Raw genomic sequence first — 23,060 nt, forward strand, 5'->3', positions numbered from 1 at the left:
TGCTAACACCTTATTTAAAATTTTTCTGCCCCAAAACACATTCTCCTTTTTTTTTTTTTTTTTTTTTTTTTTTAAGTAGGAAGTCAAAAATACTTCAATAAGGAATATAACTCAGCAGGGAAATCTCTGCCATCAAAAAGAAGGCATTGTCTTTAGTAAGCCTTTGTTGAAAATGTTTTGTAAAGGCAGCACCTGACTGCCGTTTTGGGAGAAGCCTTTGCTTCCCCTTTGCTCCCAGGAAGGGAGCAGCTCGCAGCAGTCCTGCCCCGGGCACAGGGCAGCCGCCTACTAGGTAGCAAGCAGCCCTGGCTGTGTCTTCCCAGACTTCCTTCCTTTCTTTCTTACCCTAAACTTATTCAAAGTTCTCTTAAGACTGAATGAGTAGTCTCTTCTACTTACAAGACATTACCTTTGGAAAAGCTCTTTGTCAGCTGCCTAAAGGCAGCTGTGTCCTTACATAACTTTCCCGCACATCTAGGAATACGCCAGGAATAACCTAATTTTCATGACAGTGAGAGAGTACAACAGTATGCAAGGAAGAGAGAAGAGTCCCATGCAAGTAACAGTCATTCAAATGTGTTGTAAGGCTAACCAAACCACGGATTATTTTGTCCTCTAAATTCTTAGTAACAATTTCTCTGAAGTTATGTAATCTTTTCTAATCACTGCTTTTTTGGAGGGGGGTGGGAGAGAGGGAGATGAGAATATATTTCAAAATCAGTATACTAGATTAAAAAAAACCCTAAAAACTGAAGATGTCCAATAAATTACAATTCAGTAGAAAACACTCCTACAGTACTTCAAAATGCCAGTGTCCAGGGATCTTTTTAACATGATTTGACTTTGTTGTCTAATTCTTAACAGTACAGTACCTTAGGGTGAACTGTATGATATCTACTAGCTTATGTGACTGAAATAAAATTAAAAAACCCCAAACCTCATTTAGAGGTTTTCTGTTCAGCAAAGAAGTTATACCACTCATGCTCTAGAAGGTTTGCTTCTACAATTTGTATACACGCACACAGACACACTTTCTCCCTTTAACTATGGTACAAGTTGTGAAAACAACATGCTAGACGTCCCAGCAGTCCAGTGTCTCAAAGGGAAAAAAAAGTGTTTTTATTATTTAAAATTAATTTCTAATTACAGAACACAATACTGGACTCTAGTGTAACTCAGAAGCCTCCCTTTATCATCATTTTGGTTTCTATGATAGCATCATTATAGAGCTGAATTATGGTTGCTAAGTTTTTTGTCACCGAAGATCCACTCCTTCACTTAAAATAAAATCACTAACAATGTTGTCTTTCATGGGCAACGCAGGCATGACATTGCCACAACAGCCAAAGAAAGACATTTTTGAAAATGTGAAGCTGAAATCAAGAGGTTTAATTCCTCACTTTCAAATCAGAAAACACAGAGGAACATACAGCAATTAAAAACAAGATTCAAATATGAGTTTACACAGCTGACAGCCCCAAGATTAATTCAAAACCCAGTTATGGTGTTTTGAATAATTAAGAAGAAACAGAATTCTTATAATTGAAAATGGCTGTGACCTATTCAAGGAAGGGTTTAGAACTGGTGATGTTACAAGAAATAAATCGCTATGCCCTTTAATTTTTTTTTTCCCCACCCTAAAACAATAACCCAGTCTGACAATGACAAAGACATAGGAGAATATGAGCTTTGGAACACAGTCTCTAATGAAATTGCCCTGGTTTCTGATTCACATAAAATAGACACAGTCTACAGATCAATAAGCTGATGTAGCCATAGAGAGACTGCAGTCAAGCCTGCTCCAGATGCCAGTGTCGTCAATATAATCTCTCTTGCCAATTTAGATCAGTTTATTTTACCTCGGCAATTGTGAGATGGTCAGTTCTCACGATTCCTGGAGATATGGAGAACATTAAGAAACAGGGCACTAGCAGCACAGCTGGCTGATGTTGCAACCACACAGGTTTCGCCTCTAGAAGCATTGTATTCACAATAAAAACAAGTAAAATTCCGTGTCTAAATTACAGTATCTTAATAAAAATGAGCATATTAGGCATAATATCCGAATAATGCCTGATGGAAAACTACTAGACTCTTCCTATTCCTTTGAAACTATAACATGAAACTGGCTCCTGCCATAACAGTCAAAGATTTCCCCCTAGATGTGAGGCAAGGCCAGAAACAAAGGGAGAACACACACTTCCCGTTTGGCGCCATCAACTATACAGTGCTCAGAAATTCACTCAGGACAGGGAGCCTGGAGCTGGCTACTGCCCAAGTGTAGAAATGCCACTCAATGAGAAATGATGTCACTTCAAAAGCGGACCTCTTACACTATATAGGTTTTTCAGAAACGTAGAAAAGCCAAGTTTTTCATGCAGCATGCTCATACAGAGCCCAATTCACTAAAGCACTGCAGGTGCTGCTTAATGTTTAATGGCAAAAACATTCCTACTCAAGAAGAGATGGGAACCAGTCACTTTATAAAGGGTCAAAATGCGTCATACAATGGCAGTTAAACATTTAAAGCTGTGCRCGTGCACGTGTGCAGAGTTTGGTTTTCAATGTGGGGACGACTGGTATTGAAGTTCTTAAAATAATTTGCTTATGATTACATCATTAGACTGGCCCCATAAAGGACAGTAAGATACTTCCTGTGACATTTGCAGGGCTAAGATTACTTTAGATGCAAGTAAGGACATATTTGTTCTCCAGAAGGGKTGCTGTAGAACATGACTCTTCCACATCAAGAAAATCTTTGACTGCTAAGCGTGTACAGCCTTCTGGCACGTTCATTCTCAAAATGCTCAGAAGTGCTATGTTTGAAATAGAGAATCATTTCCTCATATCACAATAAGATGGCATCAAATGATGTCACACTTTAAAAAGCACCAAGAAAAAGCTCTAAAATATCTATGCAAACAATTGTAAATTTATGAAATCTAACAGTCATTTCTCACTGCAAAAGGATGTTTTACTTTTGAAAGTGTATATCGCCTTGTTTTTTGGCTTACTGTATCAAAACATGAATGGTTAGTTGCTTTACTTTTAATTTAAAGCAACTTCCAAATGCAGTTTTCCAACAAACAAAAACAAAAAAAATCAACCCCCCCAACATCCTACATCCCTGCAACCCCTTTTCAGCAAGCGTTTCCCTCATTGCTAATTTTACCAACATTATATTTGCTGAAATGTTAGAAATAATCAGTTATAAACAGCAAGCAGTTGTACTCTTTTACTATGTGAATATTAATAGACTATAAAAATTAAAGCCAAGCTTGATTACCAGACAAGGACTTTGGAGATCCTATAATAACTGATATAGCAATAAAAGTCAATGGTAAATGGTAACAGAACATCTGTAGCCAAAAGACACATGCAGATCCTATCCTCTAGACAAACGCTTCTATCTGGACAGAAACACATCATTTACACTTCAGGCTTAAGTACTGCAGTTACTGAAACACAGATTGTGCCTACAATAACTAGGCAAGCTTTAACTGTATTTTCCAATACAGCTGTAGGAGTGCAGACAAAGCCTTGGTACCAGGGCCCAAAATAAAATCTAATTTATTTCTAGAAACTAAGACTGCTTAAATAAAACTTCTCCAGAAAACTTGTGGTCTGTTCTTCTGAATATTATAGCCAGAAGTTAAAAACTAAAAAGGAGAAAGTGAAACCAATGAGTACAAAGTACTGTTTAGCAGGGGAAAGTCTAACATAAGCACTGCACTGAAATGACAAAAGGGCCTAAGGTGATCTCAGATTGCTGCACTATAATGGAAGTTTTATTAATGATATCAGTAACAGTGGAAATTTTCACAAGGAAAATTTTAAACCATTTTCCAGAAAAACTGCAGCAATGCTAGGAATACCTGAGTATAAGAACTGGTTTGGATTGAGCTCAGGTGCTTTCACCCACCTTAAGTATTTCACCCAGCTGATAATTTTATTAGGAGACAAGTCCTGTCTTCACTGGCAGCTGCACTACTACAGGGACACGTAAAAATGCTCTAATACAAAAATGCCCTTGGCAGAGAGAGAAAAACTGAGAATMCTACCAGCAAAGGAAGGCAGCGAACAAAAACCCAGTCAGGGTAAACGCAGGTTGGACTGTATTCGGGACTGTCCTGAAAGTCTGCTCAAACAGGGGAAGAACTTTAGCTAGCCCTAAGGTAGGTCAAAGGCAGACATCAGTGCAGTATCTAACACTGCAGCTCCTGCAGAGACTTTATCAGAAGCAACCCCAGAAAAGAAAGGGTAACATCCAATAAACCGTCAATGATACAAGAATTTATCAAGGTAGAAAATAACCCCCCAAAAAACAAAAAAGAACAAGATAAACAACCACCTGTGCAATTTTGAACCGATACTTTTGAAACTGAACTGTACAAAACTTCAGTGTAGAGGAACTGAATAGAATTTGCTTCCACAAACTTGTACAGCTACTTGTGATGCATTTTTCATGTGAAATGAATTAACTGAATGCCCATTTGATAGCATTTACTAAATCAATAATTTTTTTCTTTTTAAGAAGCACGAAGACAGACAGAAAGTGAGATCAGTATGAAGGATTGAAAAAAAAAATTAAAAATAAATTGTAGTTATAAAGAGCTGAAGTAAAAAAAAAAACCCACCTCAGTATCTTATTCACTACGTAATTAAAAAAAGCTAACACAAACAGGTCAGTCACTTTATACCAACAAGTATTATATACAAGTATTTTTGCTTTAATTTTAAAGCATTTAAATACTTTTGACACTATTTAGGAATAACAAGCTTAGGAGAAGTAATTTAAACTCATTAAAAACATGTGCTGAAGTTACTTTTAAAGATTTACCACTAAAATACAAATGAATTGGAAAAAAACAAAGCAGAACAAAAACAAGGTACCAAAAGTTTCCTGGATTTACATGTGTAACTTATTTTAAAAATCAAACTTTAAAAACTTGTTATATAGGTCTTACTTTCTCTTGAGGGCACCAGACCCAGAAAACTTTATTTTATATACATACATTTATATATATTTTTATATATACAGGGATAATGTGTTTCTTCCACAATGATAAGTAAAAAAGAATCCATTCGAGTGTACCATCTGGACTCCAAAATCTCCTTTTTACTGAGACACAAGTCACAATTCCCACTAATTTAATGCCCTGGTCCAATGGGCAGAAAACAAGCATCTTCTCCTGCCCTTGGGAGAAAGGCTAAGGTTGATATGGTTAGTTCAGATGGTGAAAACAGGAACTAAGGTTGAGCTTTAAAGATGCAGTGAGGAAAGAAGCACTTGCTCTTGCTGTTCACAATTTATTTTGCAAAAATGAACATGGCTGAAAAATGACAGTAATAATTTAATCTCTCACCAAGGGAACAAGCAAAAATTCTATTAATAGGAAGTCATAATTCAAGTAACAAAGATACTAACAAAGACTGTACTGCAATTGGATGTACTCCTAAGACGCACTGAAAGAAAGGCACTATCCTTAACCAATATGTAGGCTTTTATATGACACTGGTGTACCTAAGATACATAATTACTATATGATATTAGTTAACTGTCTTGGAAAAATAAAAAGACAACTACTGATATATGACAGTTTTCTCTAAGTTTTGAAGAATGAACAACCATCCCTTCCCCTACCGCTCCTCCCCAAAGCCAAAATGAGCTTTGCCCCCTACGGTTGCATCGTGTGCTGCTGCAGGCCAAGTCATCTGACATCCACTCCGTTCATCTTCCATAAACCACAACAACCAGGCGATATTTGGTCCTCCAGGGAAATACCATTGAGGGGAAAAAAAATAATAAAAAAAAATCTTTCCATCAGAGTCTCTTTCACACTAAGTGAATGTGCCTATAGTGCTCAGTAATTAATAAAAGAGCTTTTATTAGATCACTTTATCTGATACACACACTGAGGTCTGCAGCTTTTTTATTTATGAAGATGCAATCTGTGTGAAGAAGCCTGCCTACTGTTTCATGAGGTTTGAAGTTTTGCCTTCGTTCTTTAATTCAGTGCAGAAAAATAAGTTTTGACATATAAAAAGGTTTCAAAATGTAGCTCTACATACGAGATTAAGCAGTCTCACAGACTACACTCAGAAGGAATTAAAAAGCAATGTGAATTGAAATGAAAATTTGTGGAAGACAATTACACCCTTTTGATATACTTCTAGCTATTTCCAATAAAACACTCAGCAGTTTTAATACTTAAAGGAAGCACATTTGACAAATTTGAAGAGAGCTTGCTTTTTGCCACGAAAGTGGGAAATATAACGTCCTTAATGCAAAGGTCAAATTTAAACTCATGAAACGCAAACCACGCAAAATACCATGTATTTCTAATGATTGGTACAAGAGAATCTCAAAACGTAGAGAGATTTAAAGACTGTAAATGAGCCAACCCAAATTATGGCAAATCTTAGCCCTTTGCTAAAACTGGTAAAGCACTTCCTATGCTTTGCTACTTGGGTTATTTGCCAGTCCTCAGACAAATGGAGATGGATCACATAATGGCCACCTTTTCTAACCTCTTTTACAGTTTAGGACTTCAATATTGCATATAATATGGGTCAACCCACCTCAAGGGACACATTTCATTGGAAAGAGGTCACTGCACCAAAAGTTACAGACGAATACCTTTTCCCTCTTTTTAAAGAGAGCTTCAGCTAAATAACCACAGTGACCAAACATTCATCATCCATCTACACAATTTTGAAGCGTCAGATACTTGAGTAGAAAAATCTGCAACATGTTAGAACACAAGTCACGTGGAAGACTCAAATTTGAAGTTTTGGTGGACCTCAGCTCAGAAATCTTGTCTTAAGATTTCTTAAGCTTTAAGTTCAACAACTGAGACCAAATATTTAACAACAGGCTAAGGACTCAAAATTTAAAACCACTGGACACATCATATGTAGGAAAGGGAGTGGAGAAAAAGCTGAAACTGAACAAAGGCCTCTTTTCAGATGTTTTCAATTAGTGACTGAGGAACTGAGCAGAATTTGAATGTTTAAGGATCTACTTACTTACTGGAAAAAAAAAAATCATCATATGACTACAGATATGGATATACTATAGGAAAAAAAAAAATTGGGGAACCACATAAGCAGTTCCTGGAACACTATCTGAACATACAATATATGCAAACAGCAACAACAACAAAAGCAAAGTTTTTTTTTTTTTTTTTTCTTTTGGGGGTTTCAGATTGGGATAGATAAAAGGAATACGTACTCAACAATTCATGTTCTACTAGTATTAAAACTGAAACACATACCTAGACTGCCTAAAATTACTGACTGCTTTAACATAAGTGTAGTAATCAAGTTGGGGTACTTCACCATTACGTCTCATTAAGATGTGCTGACTACTGAACTAAAACTGATAGCTGAGTAAATGCAAATGATCATTACCTAATTTAATTCAATGTGCAAACTGAACAGAGACACATTAGTAGAAGCTGATATTGGTAGTTTAAGAAGGTCAGTTTTCAAAATCTGAAAATAATCATGAATGAAAACTGAAAAGAATGAATGTGAACAAAGATGCAAGTAAATTTTTATCTATGAAAGAAGAATGTTTTATTTTATCTTCCAACTTCTTACAATTCTGCAGTTAGGAAAGAAATTTTATATGGTTAAAAGGATAGCCTGTTTAAGAAATGAGGTAAAAAAACAAACAAACACTAGAGGACTAGAGGTTTTCTGTGTCCCCTCCCACCACATTTTTTTTTTTTTAAGAAAAAAAATGATAGCAAGCAGCACAACTCAGGAAATGCAAACTAAAGGTATCAAAAGAAGTACAGTCCCTATAATTAAGAACTACAAAAAGTTATTAAAATGTGTTTGAATACATTACATATTAGTAATAAGTACAAAACTAGACAGAACAGTAAGTTTCCTGAACATGATGCAACAAAAAAAATGTTTAATATGCACTTCTATGCTATGGCATTATTTCACACGGACAACTATTTTCTGCTCTGACATTAACTAGGGTAGTAAAAATAGTAAAAAAATTTAAGCACTTAAATCTGCAGATGCATGCTTTCATGCTAAAATATCAGAACTGGCCATAAAGCTTTTATAATTTTAGTATCAACTCTGAGGAAAACTTGGAGCTAAGTTCTGGAGAATTATACGTGCCACTAATTTGAAAGCATAAATTAGGTGTCCTTGATAACATTGTCAGGTAGTCAGCCTAACACTAATCCTAAGAAAAATAAAGAGACAACAGACCCCCAAAAAACCCACATAGCACAGCAACAGATTATGGAGGTGTAATTAATACTTATCAAAAGGGTTTTAGGGAAGATAGGCATGATCATACAAACTAACTTTCTGTATATTCTTCATTTCTTTTCAGCTCCTGATTTAGGTCTACATATGTACAAAAGTCCACATAGTCTCTACTGAATGGATTAACAACTAGCTGACTGACAGATCACAGGAATAACTTCAAAGGAAGGGTCATCAGATAACATGAATGTTTCTAGCAGCTCCTGAGACATTTGTTTTTGCCTCAATAGTACTCAGCTTCCTTATGAGTCATTTGGAAAAAAAAAAGAATTATAGACAAAAATTTGAGGGCGATACAGCCTGGTGGAATGGTTAATAGCATGCGAGATACTCTGCCCTGTGCACTACTTTAAAAACAAAAACAAAAAAAAACAGATTGTATTATGATGGTCCCCTTCTGGATTTAAAATCTGTTTGGCCACACTAGAACAAGCGTTTTTAGATGACAGTTCTTACTAAAATATTTTAATATTTTATATAGTTCTAAATTCTTACTAAAATACTTTCCTACTAAAATACAGTAAGTGACCTGTATATCTTCAAAAAAGTGAAGGACCAGCTCTTATTGTAACCTGCCTTAATTAACTAGTAAYTTCAAACTATACTGCCTAAACAATTTTATCTTGACTCTATCAAAACCCCACCCCCACACATGTCGTTTCATCATCTCCTACTGTTTAGTGGCACAATGCTGAGAGGTTTTGGTTTTTGTTCTTCAAACGGATGCATTTGACAACTTTTAACCAATGTTTGCTTCTTGCTGCCCTACAATATACCTGATATGCTAATCTCTAATACAACTGCAGTTACACTACAGCACCTTGTATCTTGTGTTACAAAACATCAGCAAACAGGAAACCTCAAGACTACTTTAGCGRCAACGAATTTCTGTGTAGCTCCAACAGAGCACAAAAGTTAAGCTTGTTTTCTGACCTAAGTGGTTCAGAAGTCTTTTAAAAAAGAGAGACATAAAATAACAAAGCACACAGATTAAAAATACCCAGAAATATTCCTCTTATTAAGGAGTCAATGCAGCCACTCGCCATTCAACCAAAAAAAAAAAAAATCACTTTACATTTATATAACAACATATGAAAAGATGTTTGAAAAAAAATTTCCCACCCAGTACTTTCATGAAGCCTATGACATGAATCAGTGTGTCCAGATGAAATAATCAGGGGCTCATTTAAGTGATCTTTTAATATATAAACTCACCATTTAGGGAAAAAAAAAAAGTGAAATTTTCCAAAGACTCACATATATTTTGCGTGCAGCCCACAGTTTTAATGATGACCGTCTTTGGCGGATCTAGCTCATCACTAGGCCTTTTCCAGCTCTAAGTCCCATTCAAGCATGAAGGTGTTACAACAATGCTTCCTAGGCAATAGAAGCAAGTAATAATTGTAGCTGGTAAGGTGTTTTCCCCTTGGTAAGTACCCTGTTAGCCTACAATCAAGATCAGACAAGGAAAATGGGGGTCTTGCCCCTCTTCAAATTACGCTGAACATAGTACTTTTCAGAACTCCAGCAGCATACTTGAAAATGTAACTTCCAAATTCTCAGTACCTGTTATAAAACTGAAGCCCCTGCAGTCAAAGGATATACTATCTTGATATACTATCTGTGTTGATACTGACAGCTGCCCATCACGATACTTCGAAATGTTTGGCCAAGAGGGAATAAGAGGTTTGAAGAGCACGTTGCAACAGAAGCGGAGCAGGACACAAGACTAATACCATGGGTACCATGATACCACGATACACACACAATGAATTTGATATCGGGTACATGCAGAACTGTGGTATTACTGTGGTTATCAGCTATCTTCTGCCACTAAGCTGATCCGCGACAGGCTGCAGGGATGGCTCGGCAGCATGCACCTTCTAAGCGCAGTTAGCACAGCGAGTGCAAACAGCAGGCACTTCCCTCAGGTCAGCTCTTTCCTCCTTTCCCATAGCCAAAGTCACCCTACAGTCAAGGCTGCCCCACTATTCAGGCTAATGCAGCTTCACAATTTGAGGAACACAGTATACAAAACACTGAAGCTGTCAAGAAAAGGACAACAGTAAGTCTCTAGAAACTATGACAAGAATAAAATTAATAATATTTATTTTAAAAAGTAGCAAATAAAAATGTTATTTTAGCCTACTACCTCTACTGTGGCAGAAGGGGAAAACTCTCAAGGATGTTACAAGATAGGCTGCTGCAGCAAAAAAAGAACACAAGTTCTAGACTTGCATGAATTCATGCAATAATAGCCTATTTTTTATATGGTGTTCACTGTGTTTAATGCTGTGACCTTCACATAATCTAACCTTCTCAATTTCAGAATTTGTTTTTATTTTGTTAGTAATACTGCTGTGACAAAATTTCCTGGTCTGGGGCATGTCAAGATACAAATACTTAATCAATATGACACTATTTAAAACACATGATATTAAATATTATCTTTCCTATTCATGTGATAAGCACTCAGCTGTTTTGGTAAGCTAAGTTTTTTAAAACCTTCTGATGTCTTCTTAAGAAGAAAAGGCTATTTCTACACCCTTTCTGGAATAGCAAGCCTATTATGAAGTAGGCTGTTCATTTTTAGCTTCTGATAGATTATTGAAATTTAAAATTGTATTTCAAAGGACAAAAAGTTGGTATTCTGCAGAAACAAGCTGTTATATTAATGCACGTTAAAGTTTAGTGATACTAGTTAGGAGCCTTATAACTTACCCATGCTTAAAAGAAAAAAAATAATAGAGTTATGTAAAAACATTTTATACAGGTCTTAGCTAAGCTGGAAGTATAAACACCAATGCACAGGGCGCAGAGTTTATAACAAAAACCTGTCTTGAGCCTTTCGTGTAAACAGAGGATTACTATTAAGAAATTGTCTAAAGACAACCTTAAAGGATTTTAAAAGAAAAGAAGAAAGGATATTTGCGCTTGGGTTTTTTAGTTCTTTGTTTTAAGAAACTTTTATTTTTATTTCATTTGGAAAGCAGGACAAAGATGAAAAGACAGTACTGGCAACTTTCTAGAGACCAGACAAAAAATGCTGAGCAAGAGAGGATTTTTGTAGTTAGATGATTTTATTAAGGCTTCGTTCAACCTAGCCAGTAATTTTGGAAGACGATATTTCTCCACACACCTCTTAATTAAGAACTATAAGACCCTCTTAACATATACTTATCAGAAAACACAGTGAATATGAATTAAGTTCTCTCTGGTTTTAGTCTGTTGTAAAGGGGGAAAGAAACAATGCCTGAATATCAAGCAATTCCAACCACAGATACCCAGCCACATTGTAATTTCCTTCTGATGGCTTCCCCCACCCTGGAGGGGACCCATGTGTCCATGCCATCCCTCCTTCACTGCAGCTTTTGCTACAAGCTCCAGAAGCTGGTGGGGCTCAGCCAGGCACCCAGTGAGCACTTGTGGCAGGCTCTCCTTCTGCCCTTGTCAAGAGCCTACAGAGAAGCACCTGCTGCAGAGGACCTGATCTCTGGGGACTTTTTCCAGCAGAGGTGGCTTCTCACTTTATTTTGAATGCATTGCTGTCAAGAGCAAATGGTCTTCATATTCTAGATATCAATGGTAAAATCAAGACCATGCAGAGGGAACATCTTCAGACTCTTTAGCTGCAAACATGAGACACAGTACAATACGATATGGAGGAGGTATCTTTTTTGGCTTACGTTTTTTGGCTGAGAGGTAAACAAAACCGAACACCAAACCCTGCCTYGCTGTATTTACCTAAATGTAAGACAAGCAGAAAAGACTATCAACCCCCCTTTTCCTGAATTCTTTTTAAAGCAGCTTTAGGAAAACCACACAGCTAATAAGCAGTTCAACTACACTATAAGAAACTTCTGAAGAAAAGACCTCATGTTTCCTCTAAAACGGCTACAGTGATTAATGGCCAGATCTCAGTGCTGCTTTATGGGCATTTCTACCAAGTTAGAGGCATGGATAAGCTCAGTGTGTGTTGGTGTTTCTTTGGGCTGTTAACTCTGCATCCCTCCCAGTGGGCAACACTTAAGCCTACCTGTACATTTAGGAAATATATGAAAACCAAAATCAAGACTGAAGAGAGGGGAAAGTCCAGGAAGAACACAACACATACCAAGTGTATATACAGAGAAAATTACACATCATTTTACATGTACCAACCTCTCCACAGCCTCTCAAAGGAAGAGGAAAAGACAAACACACAAAAAGATAGAAAAAACAGACACACTATTGAGAAAAAGTTTAGATAACGTTATCTACATGATACACTGAAAAAACATACTCTGTGAAGGAAGAGGTCTGAACTTACTGCTGGTGTCATCTTCATCCTAGCTGTCAATAAATCTTTCTTTTCACCTTTAAATTAAAATATTCAAACACTCATACTTGATATGGTGAATCCTATGAAATCTTATAAAGAAAAGATCCTTTAATTTCTTTAAAGATTTAACAACTCCCACATTTTAAGAAGTGTTTGGATGATTTGCTTCCATTATTTCTTTCTTCCCCCCATGTCAAACATTCAGTGGTCTATATGAATTATACTTCACTAGAGGTGTTAGTACATTATGCACTGTATAAACAAAGAACAGTCCTCAAACATAAGTGTAACCTTGATCTTATACAAAAGGACAAAGCTCAGAATCACAGTACATTGCTACATTTTACTGCTAATCCCTTGAAATACCGCTACCTACTTTTCAAGGGATTTCACTTTAAACTGTCTATAAAATGCTGAAAATAAAACTGAACTGATGACCTTCTGTTCCCCATAGAAAATTATATTATTTTTTTATTTTCAACTAGAAAGAGGATGATACGTTTGACTGTTCAGATAAAAAAAACATTTATTTCCAGCAACACAAGCTATTTTTTTAAAAGAAAAAAAGTAGTAAATTTCTAGACAACTTTAATTTTATAGTTTTAAGCAATTTACCAGTCACTTTAAAAAACCCTGCTCCAATCCGTCTCATGACAGTAGGAAATTGTGAAAAATATGCATATTAAAATATTTTTAACTTTCTAGTTCACCGAGGACTAAGTATTTTGCAAGACCAGTTCAGACCCTTATTCCTAGCTCTGTGAGCTTTCCAATTCACTGTCATATCAAATACTGAAAAATATTCTTATACTTCTGGATTTGTTACCAAGTCACCTGGAACAGAACTTTTATCCAACATAGACCTACTTCTCAATTCAAATCTCCAGGAAAAATTTCAGAGACTTATACGTGAATTCATGGTTACCTACCAAAAACTATTTCCAATATCTAGCCAGAAAGCCACTTTCTAGAAGCAGCCTCTTTGAACACCGCAGTTAAAAATAATTACCAGATATAAGATATCATCATTCTTGATTCCGTGCTTAGGTACATAATCAAAGAGACAGCTTAAAAGATATAGCTGTAGATTCCAGCAAGAAGCATCTAATACCATTATGATGGTTCTTCATCCTCTAGGTTTTTTTCAATGCAGGTGAAAATTTCCAATTACATTACATTTATTCCTGTATAAATCAGTTCATCTTCCTGAAGAAAATCTTATCAGAAATCTGGATCCTGAGATAGTTACTCAGAAAACTTTAAATTTTAATCTTTTAATTTCCTGACAAGACATGTATCAAAAGAAAACACATAATTTAAATGAAGAGATATTCTTGGATCTTGTACAAGATGGAACTGAATGCTACAGGTTCACAAGTCACATGGTGGTCACATCAATGACTGCTCTTTTAATGCCGCACAGCTCAGAAAGTATGAGCCCAGGCAAGAAAGGGTGCTCCAAGTCTCTCACTAAAGCTATCTGCTCTCCTTCTATCTAACAAATCTTTGGAGTCAGACTGAATTCCCTCTTCCCGCTCCCAAATCACAAACACACATGAAACTCCATCTCTCCCCCTTTTCCAGATAGGAGAGGTTTCAAAACCACCTGTCCTATAACTCTTTAAAATTCTTTAAATTTAAAGTCAAGACTGTGCTCTTGGTCTGGAATGTTGACAGCATTCATTTATTTTAATAATATCATTTCTTACATATCTTCCTCCAGTTCAAATGAGTTCCTCTTCCATAAAATAGTACTTGTGAATGCTCTGCAACATGATTATAGCAGCAAATCTCTCTCAATTCCTCAGTGGAAGGGAGGGGAGAGGGGGTACAACAAAAAAAACAAACAAAAAAATACCGTTCACAGGACAGGATAAGGAATGAAGGGAATTTATTAAAACATTTCTGCAAGACACGCTTGACAATGCAAATTTCTGCAAGCACATCAATAAGACACTCTCTATTCTGAATTCTTATCTTGCAGTTCAAGTGTCAGCCGCTCTAACACTGAAACTTATACAGTTGTTCCACCACCATTACCCCAACACGGTTTTCCACTGCACCAGGGCTGCTGCTCAAAAAAGCAAGCTTCTGAAAGCAAGCTTTCACCAGATAAAGACTAGGATCATCTGACTTTTTCCATAGAAACTAACCAAAAAGTGTGAAAAACAAAGTCTAAATTTCTGCTAGCAAAATATTCATTCAACAAAGAGACCAACATTTCCTGGAGATGCTGCATTCACGTCCTCCCTTATTCTTACTCTCAACTCATATGCATGAGCAAAACTGAATTTTTCCAGACTCCTCTAATATCCCCCCACAACTATTTTATCTTCTGCTAGAAATTTCTCCACAGCCCACTTTTCCAAATAAAATCTCACTGCAATAAGCAAATGATTTCAAAACTCAACACTTGGCTATGGGTGCTACATTACATTCCTTTTCATCTAGAAATGTTATGTACTCTTGCACTGATGAGCTGTTTTACCCTCACACAATTATGGACACTTTTCTTCCTTCTTCTCACCAGATAACAATAAAATGCATCAACAAATGTGAAAGAGAAATAACAGTCGCCAAATAATTTCCAAACACTGAGACATGCTTTTGGGATTAGTATCTGTACTAGAACCAAGATTAAATAAAAAAAACAGGCTTAAAACCACACAGGTCTGTAATTTGGAAGTTTACCTACTGAGTTCTCATTCCTTCTGGATAAACACAAATAAAAATCTGTATTTGTACTGACAGTTTCAATAAGAGTGGCTATGATATCATTGTTTCATATATGAGTTGAGAGCCACACAAAATATTTAGCGTTTGGCAGCTTCTTACAGTACTTTAGTACCTTGACTTGTATTCAAGAGCTACACCCCACAACTCTGTTATGGGCAACCTTAAAACAGAAGGAAAACAGCTCCTTCACTGTGTAAATCAGATCTTAGAGAGAGGAGTTAGAATAAACTAGTAGTGTTATCAATCCTGCATTATGCCTCAGTGACTGGCCTTTTAAGAAAATGTGTACAGGAATACTGGGAAGCGGGGAGAAGTGTATGAGAAGAGGGGCAAGATAAAATCCCGCAGCTCATCGACRACTAGAAGCAAGCATATAGAAATTCACTGATTATCTTAAGGTGGGGGTGCAAGGTGGACGCATCCATTTCCCTCTCCCCCAGACCTCACAGAGAACTTGCAAGAGAGGAAGAAAACCCCTTTTCCTTTCCTAGACGGTAGAACCTGTGAATGCTTCAAGTGACTAATACCAAGCATTTTTAGTTTGTTTTTGTTCTTAAGCTTCTTGTTGAAAATTAAGCCCTGAGGAACAGGTCTTAGACTGAAGTGCTGTTTGATGCTTTGCTCCTGCTTCTCCAGTGTATAATACATTTAATTTCAAAAACCTCAAATGCGAAACCAAGTGTTATTCCCATAAAAGTAAGTAGTACTGTTTTATTGCATCGAATGCTGCTCTCATCTTTTGTTACACTTATTTTTAAGGACTCTACAGAATCAGCCGGGTTACTGACTAGGATGCAGAGATGCCCAGCCTCCACTTGCCAGAGCTGTTAGTCTGGCCTGTGGCCTGCTTGGCCAGTTTCCTACCATTGCTTGCCTCTGTATCTCCTAAACCACTGCCAGGGAGCAGGCTGCAAACAACAAACACCCTATGAATTTCTCTGCTGCCACCTTTTTTCCTGAGGAACACAGAGCAGCTGTTCCTTGCACAACTGGGCATAAGCCCTGCACACACACGGGACACCTTCATTTTGGCCACTTGATGCTGTAATACCAGTTACATGGGAGAAGGGTTACAGCTTATAGCTCTCAAGACTTCCATAAGTTTCAGTAACCCAATGCGGTCAGAGAGTACCTTATATCAGCAGTGCATCCAGAGTGGCTAAAGTACAAGTCATCGTGAAAGAATGCAAATTTTCATTATTCCACTGACAGTAAATTCAAGTTCTGAAGAACACAACTGTCAAAAACTTGCTTACAAGCTAGTTTTAAAACTAGTTTTATAAACATATATATAGAAGGTCTGTAGTTCTAGTTAAAATGTTTAAGTAAAACTAAGGATGTCACACCCTTTTCTTTGGAGGTAAATGTTTCAGCTTATTGAAGCACCCTGACCTTCACCATCATAAAACACTATCCTAGCAACAGAGGAACAGATCTTTCCAGACCCTACAGAAATCCAGGGCTGGAAGAGCATGCCACTGAGTAACCTTCAGAGAGAACTAAAAAAAGAAAACTAATAGTTACTGACTGTTTAATCTTGAAAGACAAATTCAGAGACCAAATGTAAAGAGAAGTCTAACCCTCAGTTCAACAGCATTTTTTTGGCTGATATGTGATAACCTGGGAATTAACGGTATGAGACAATTCAACTTATCAGGGAATGCTCTAAGCACCCACGGACAAAGAACTTTTGATTTTGGTGCAAAAATAGAGAACTCAAAGTCAGGCTCTTGGGAAAATCTGGTTCCCCCCAACCACCTGCTGCTTCAGGCAAAGAATCTCTCTGACACACTAAAAATAAATAAATAAAAAATAAATAAATAAAATCACACTACAGAAATTTATAGGCCAGTGGGAGGAGGTGAAGCAAGGGACCACAGGGATGAGAAGTGGTAAAGGCAAATGCAAGGACTCAGAGTAGAGGGAAAAACAGTGTGAGTAGCAATGACAGTAGGAAGGTACCTACTGGAAGGATTGAGCATTTAGCTGCTGAATCAAAAAGCAAGAGAGGGATCACTTAAGTGAAGGGGGGGGGGGAAGAGTGTGATAGAACAGGTAGAAAGTGAGCTGCACAGAGTCTCTATTATGGGGAACAACTGAGAGAGGAGGACATATGAAAGAGCCTCCAAAATAAGGAAAGATGAGATGAGAGCTGCAGGGAATCCCCGAAACAAAAAAAAAAAGGGGGGGGGGAAGGGGAAGGGGCATCAGCTTAAACCCAGAAGACTGCAAGGAGCCTATGATGTTTTCAAATGAGACCAACAAACTTAAAACAAGGAAAATAAAAATATAATTTTAAATATTTCTACCTGTATGCATGGTATTCTATGCTTTATATCACTGCTGCCTTAAAAATAAGCAACAGGACAAGTTCATTTTCTCAGTCCACTTAGTCCACTTCTCAGTCTCCACTTAGTACAATTCAAGCTTTGCTACCACAGTGTAAACAGTAATTGCAAGCCCAGATTAATTAACCACGTTATTAGAAACAGAATTCCACAGCAAATATATCATACTTTAAGTATTTTCTATTCTGTGAAATCACCATTAGCAAAGTTACCCAGAATGCCTCTTCAGCATACAGAATGTCATTCAGCAGGTATAAAATGAGATGAACTGCATGTATGATCTCCTCTTGTTCATAAAAATGAAATATTTCAGCAAGCAGAATTGCTGTTTTTTAAATATCATTAGCCATTAATCATTTGAATTTTATGTTATACGGTATACATCAAGAACACTACTGGAAATACAGAAGTTTATAGTTTTAACTGTATTTCTATTTTACACTGGTGATTCTAACATGAACAATGAATCATTTAAAGTTCCTTCAAAACCTCCAAAGCAGGGTTGTCTTCCCAGCAATTACCAAATGGAGGAACAAATCTTCAACTGATTTTATACCAGTTTCCCACGCCCAGCAACGACCTATGCCGACACCGGCCTTCGTTCCCGATTCGGCGAAGCACACAGTCGAGGCTGCCGAGGGGCCGAGCTGCAAAGCGCGGAGGGTGCACCTCAGGCACCCAACGGCAGGGGAGGCTCCAGGAAGAGTTTGCAAGCAGAAGATAACAACAGCTCCTTTGTGGGGCAAGACCGAGCTGTATGGGCAGCGAGAGCACGGAGCGACGCGGTAACGCCAGCCTCGGCTGCTCTGCTAATCTGTTTCCTCCTTCAGGAGGGTTTTGGATTATTAAACCACCACCCCTGTGCCAGCACAGCCTTATCACGCTACACAGTGCGGGCACCAGAGCGGCTCACAGCCGACACACCTCAAAAAACTCAAGCTGACTCTCCCTGATGCAGGCTTTTATATACAATATTTATCTCACTATCAAACGCTTTCAGCAACTCAAGATATGCTTTCTTTAATGTAACTTAACTGCATAAGCGATCTTAAAGAGTTTCTAAAGATCATATTCTAAATTATATCAGCAGTCCCAGTGGAAAATCAATTTTTTTTAACAGAAATTGATTTAATGTAGGGATATGTTTCCCTAGTAACCCAAGAAACAGGGCCTCAATACCCAGTCCTGCCAGTGCTGTTCCATTCAGCACTGGTCAAGACACTTAATTTGTTCACTGAGTATTTTGACGGCAATTCCCCAACACACTTGGGCACAAGCTTAATCTTAGGTCTGTTTCCAGCTTTGAGTGAATTTTCATAAAAAAGGGGTTTTGTCTCAGAAAAACTGACACACAGGATGAGAAGACAAAGTTCATACTGGCTATTAAACCACAAACCTCCTTCCACCAGGAAAAGTGTGATCATCTCTTTGTTTTTACTGAACTGAATTTTTACATACTGAGGAAAGCTGTGTAGTGCTCTCTATGACAAGGAATCCCTGTAGATTGCAGCCATAAAGCATACCACAAAGGCCATTTGTGGGCCACAAAAGATACCGTTAATTTCGACAAACCTGAGTTGCGTCTGAGGCTATCACCAMGGCTGGAAAAATTAACAGACAAGTGACTCAATTATCTGTTTTGAGATTATTAGTAAATAAAAGCATGCTTGTATTTTCATGCAAAAAATTACAATGAGTACAAATAGGAAAAAACATAAAAAATATAGTTAAAATTGAAAAAAAAGATAGTGTCCCTAAGATTACTTAATATATTGCAGAACTGATTTTCCCTGAATTAACACAGTGAAAATATTTTTGGGGTATACTAGTGGGTTGGGGGGGGGGCAGGGAGAGGAGGAAAGTATTCTTCTGCTCGCAAATACAATTTAGAAAATATTATACAACTGGCATAAGAAATAAAGGGCAGCATTCTATAAATTTGATCATTATACTAAACTCCATGAATATTTTTTAAGTAAAGCTAAAAGCAGCATTCAAAGGCTTAAAATAAACACTTCAGGCACCTGGGATAATTGACATAAATAAATAAAAGTGKTTTTTTTTCTGCTTTGGAAAAAGGAACTTGGACATGTACTCAGTAGATACCTTTCCCTCTCTTAATCACTTTTATAATCAAAACTTCACATGAAACTAACTCATATGAAACATCACTAATAGTTAATATTTTCCTTTAGGTTTAACTCCTCAAAAAATCCATTAACAACTGCATCATGCTGACCCACAGAAAAATACCAGGAAATATTCTGATACAGCATTACAGATAGTTCCACCAAGTTAAAGAAAAAAGAAAAAAAAAACACAACAAATTTCAAGTGAACAAGAAGGTCAATTTTTCAGAAGCCATGAGCACTAAAGTCCCCAATCTTACACTGTGAGGAGTGCATTTCAGTAGCAGTGTTTTGCGTACCTTTACAGACTAGGCCCTGCACCAAATACTGTGGCACCATAACAACCGACCTCTGACCTCAGTTTGGCAAGCCTGGTGAACACTGAAAGACTGCGATCAACTCTCCTTTATACCTTTTTAACACAGATCTTGTCAAACAATCTCCCTTCTGTACACACACATATCACTGAATGACCTAAACAGTATGTGCCATAAAGGCATAAGAAAGGCAGACTTGTTCTCAAAACCTTATTATACTACTAAAGAAAATTTCCCCAAATATTTTATCTAAACATGTATCACTAAAACACAAAAAAACCCACCTCTGCTTAGCGCACATATTGTAATCACTTTACAGAATATTTCATTGTGAAAATACAAGATGAGACCCATTTTTTTAATTCAAAGACAACGTAAGTGAATGAGTAACAAGTTGGAAAGTACAGAATATGACTACATGCAATATCATGTTTTAAAATAGTTTAAACACTGTTAGGATAGCGTTGCAGCACCTGTAATATTGCAATAACTGTGAGAACAATATTAGACTTCGTCTGCAATTTCATACTAATTTCCTTGCAGAAATGAGAGAAAGATTTAAACAAAAAAAATGTATGGCTGCATCCATACAGTTATCTTGGGGGGGTGGGGGGAGTGGTAGGGGGCACAACAAAAAAGCTAGCTTTCACAGCTAGATAAAAGATGACTTTGCAGATCTCAATAACCACATACTAATTTACCCCATAGAACTCAAACACTCAACAAAATTGTATGAGGAAACATTATTTTCTGCAGTTTGGTGAAGTTTAAAGAACACATTTGCAGTATAATTTGTGAATATTTACTCTGTGACCAAGTGCATTTCCTTTCCAAAGGGCAAAATATTTAGTATGTCTGATCCAACAAAGCATTTCAAGTATTGGCTTTAACGAAGCCACACCTATGTGTTAATTCCCTTTTTGGAAAGGGATCGGAACACTCCATGTTTTGCAGAATCAGATCTTCACCAAGTTGATTATATTCCATCAGAAACATGCATCATGGTATAAACGTGCACATAAGGACAGGAAAGATGCTAAATATATGAATAATGAAATTAGATTTCATTTTGTTACTGAAATGAAATGTTGCCTAATCAGACATTTAAAAAGTATTCTGGGTTCCCATACTTAAGAAAAAGAACCCTGAGATTCCAAATACAGAGAAGATTCTTCCTCTCCTCTCAGTGGACTAACATATATTTATTGGCTTTTGGGGAAGTATAGAGAACAATGTTTTCTTTTCTTTCTTTTCTTTTCTTCTTAAGTCCTTGTTTCAAAGGGTAGAAAATTCTTCCATAAGCCATGTGTCACAGAAATATTTCAACAAATTAAGAGTACTCTAACTCCAGACTCCAGCTTTCAAATATATATTTCCTTGACCAAAATAATGTTTTTTATGGCAAGTTTAACTATTACAAAAAAAGGACAAGAAAAACTATATTGTCTATGTCATGACTTTATAAAGTCTCACTAAATTTCCAAATTATAATTTTATTAAGTTTGAATTGAGTGCTCTCAGAACATGTGGTCCCTCAAAATTACTGCAAAGAGAACAATTACAAGAAGCCCATAAGTAGCAAAAACTGTCATATGAACTACAGTTTTTTGTTTTGTGGATTTTTTTTTTTTTTAAGAGTTATATTACGTGTTTGAAATAAATACAAAATGTGGACCACAGTAAAACATAAGCTTAATTCTGAGCAAAAAAAATTAGAGCCGTTCTACTTTGATTAAGTCCATAGCTTGATTAATCACTGGCCTTAGGATTATGTATTAATTTTGTATTTAAGAGACCTCTCAAGAAACTTTTAATTTTGTCCGCTACCCACATGACATATAAAAAGTATTCGAAAACTTACTGTACTCTTCACTCCAGAAAATTACCACATACTATTTCTCACCATTAGTCTCTAAATACAAATACAGAATGTTCAGGTTATATTCTGACCTCTTGAAAAGGCTAGGGTTATAAACGAGTATTTAAATATAATGGAAAAATAYCAAATGATTTGAAAAAGTGCTGAGAAAGGCCATTGAAACATCTTAAGTTTGCTATCCTAGTATTTCAGAATTTCCTGCTCTAGCTTGAAGGAAACCAAATCACTGGCAAAACCATAAGCAGACGTTTAAATTTAAAGACTGGACTGCATTAGCTATCATTTTTAATTCTAACTGGTTCACCTGCATATTATTAAAGTCTAATTTAAGCATCTGGTAACACTTCACTGAACAGGCTTTTAACAGAACCCTCAGCAAAATAAAGATACATGAGGACTTCATACATTGCTTTCCATCTGAAGGCTACAAACTGTCAATAATTAACCATCATAACTTTCTTCTGAAGAAGGTACAAATTTTTTATTTTATGAACCAAGAACTCAAGTAAGAAATAATAAATTTGCCTGTTAAAGACAGGAATAAAACTAAGATTCCCAGTTTCCTGTTCTGTGCTGCAGTGACTAGCATGTTCATTCAGTGCTCTGCCTTTTCTTTTTCTTTTTTAGCAGGATCATAATGAGGTTTCATTTTATTAAAAATTTCTGTTAATAAAGTCTCTGCTAAACCACAGGGATCAACTACAGTTACTGGACACAGACAACAGGGTATGTGGATTAACAAAGAAGGAGATAGCTAGACTCTATCACACAATGAATTGCATGGAAAACATCAGCTTCATTAGACTACTTCAGGTCTTCACAGCCAGTCCAGAAAGGTACTCTAAATACCCTGAATTTACACTGAGTGTAATACTAAATGCAATACTAAACATAAGAAAAAAGCCCAGGCATACAAAACTTCTTTACTTTCAATACCTTATAAACTATTACACAGGTTTTTAGAAAAATCAATGAACACTATTGAGCCTGCTGCACCACAGGCTATGAATGACTGCTATTCCTCTATACCCC

General features: G+C 36.7%; 1 protein-coding gene across 2 annotated transcripts in view; it reads right to left on the bottom strand.

The window, feature by feature from the left end:
- NCK2 (NCK adaptor protein 2) overlaps positions 1-23,060 on the bottom strand; it is a 90,641-nt gene that overhangs the window by 35,830 nt on the left and 31,751 nt on the right. The gene's annotated exons all lie outside the window — the stretch shown is intronic.

This window comes from Apteryx rowi, unplaced genomic scaffold (genome assembly GCF_003343035.1).
Source record: "Apteryx rowi isolate R43461 unplaced genomic scaffold, aptRow1 scaffold_268, whole genome shotgun sequence".
NCBI classification, from domain to species: Eukaryota; Metazoa; Chordata; class Aves; order Apterygiformes; family Apterygidae; genus Apteryx; species Apteryx rowi.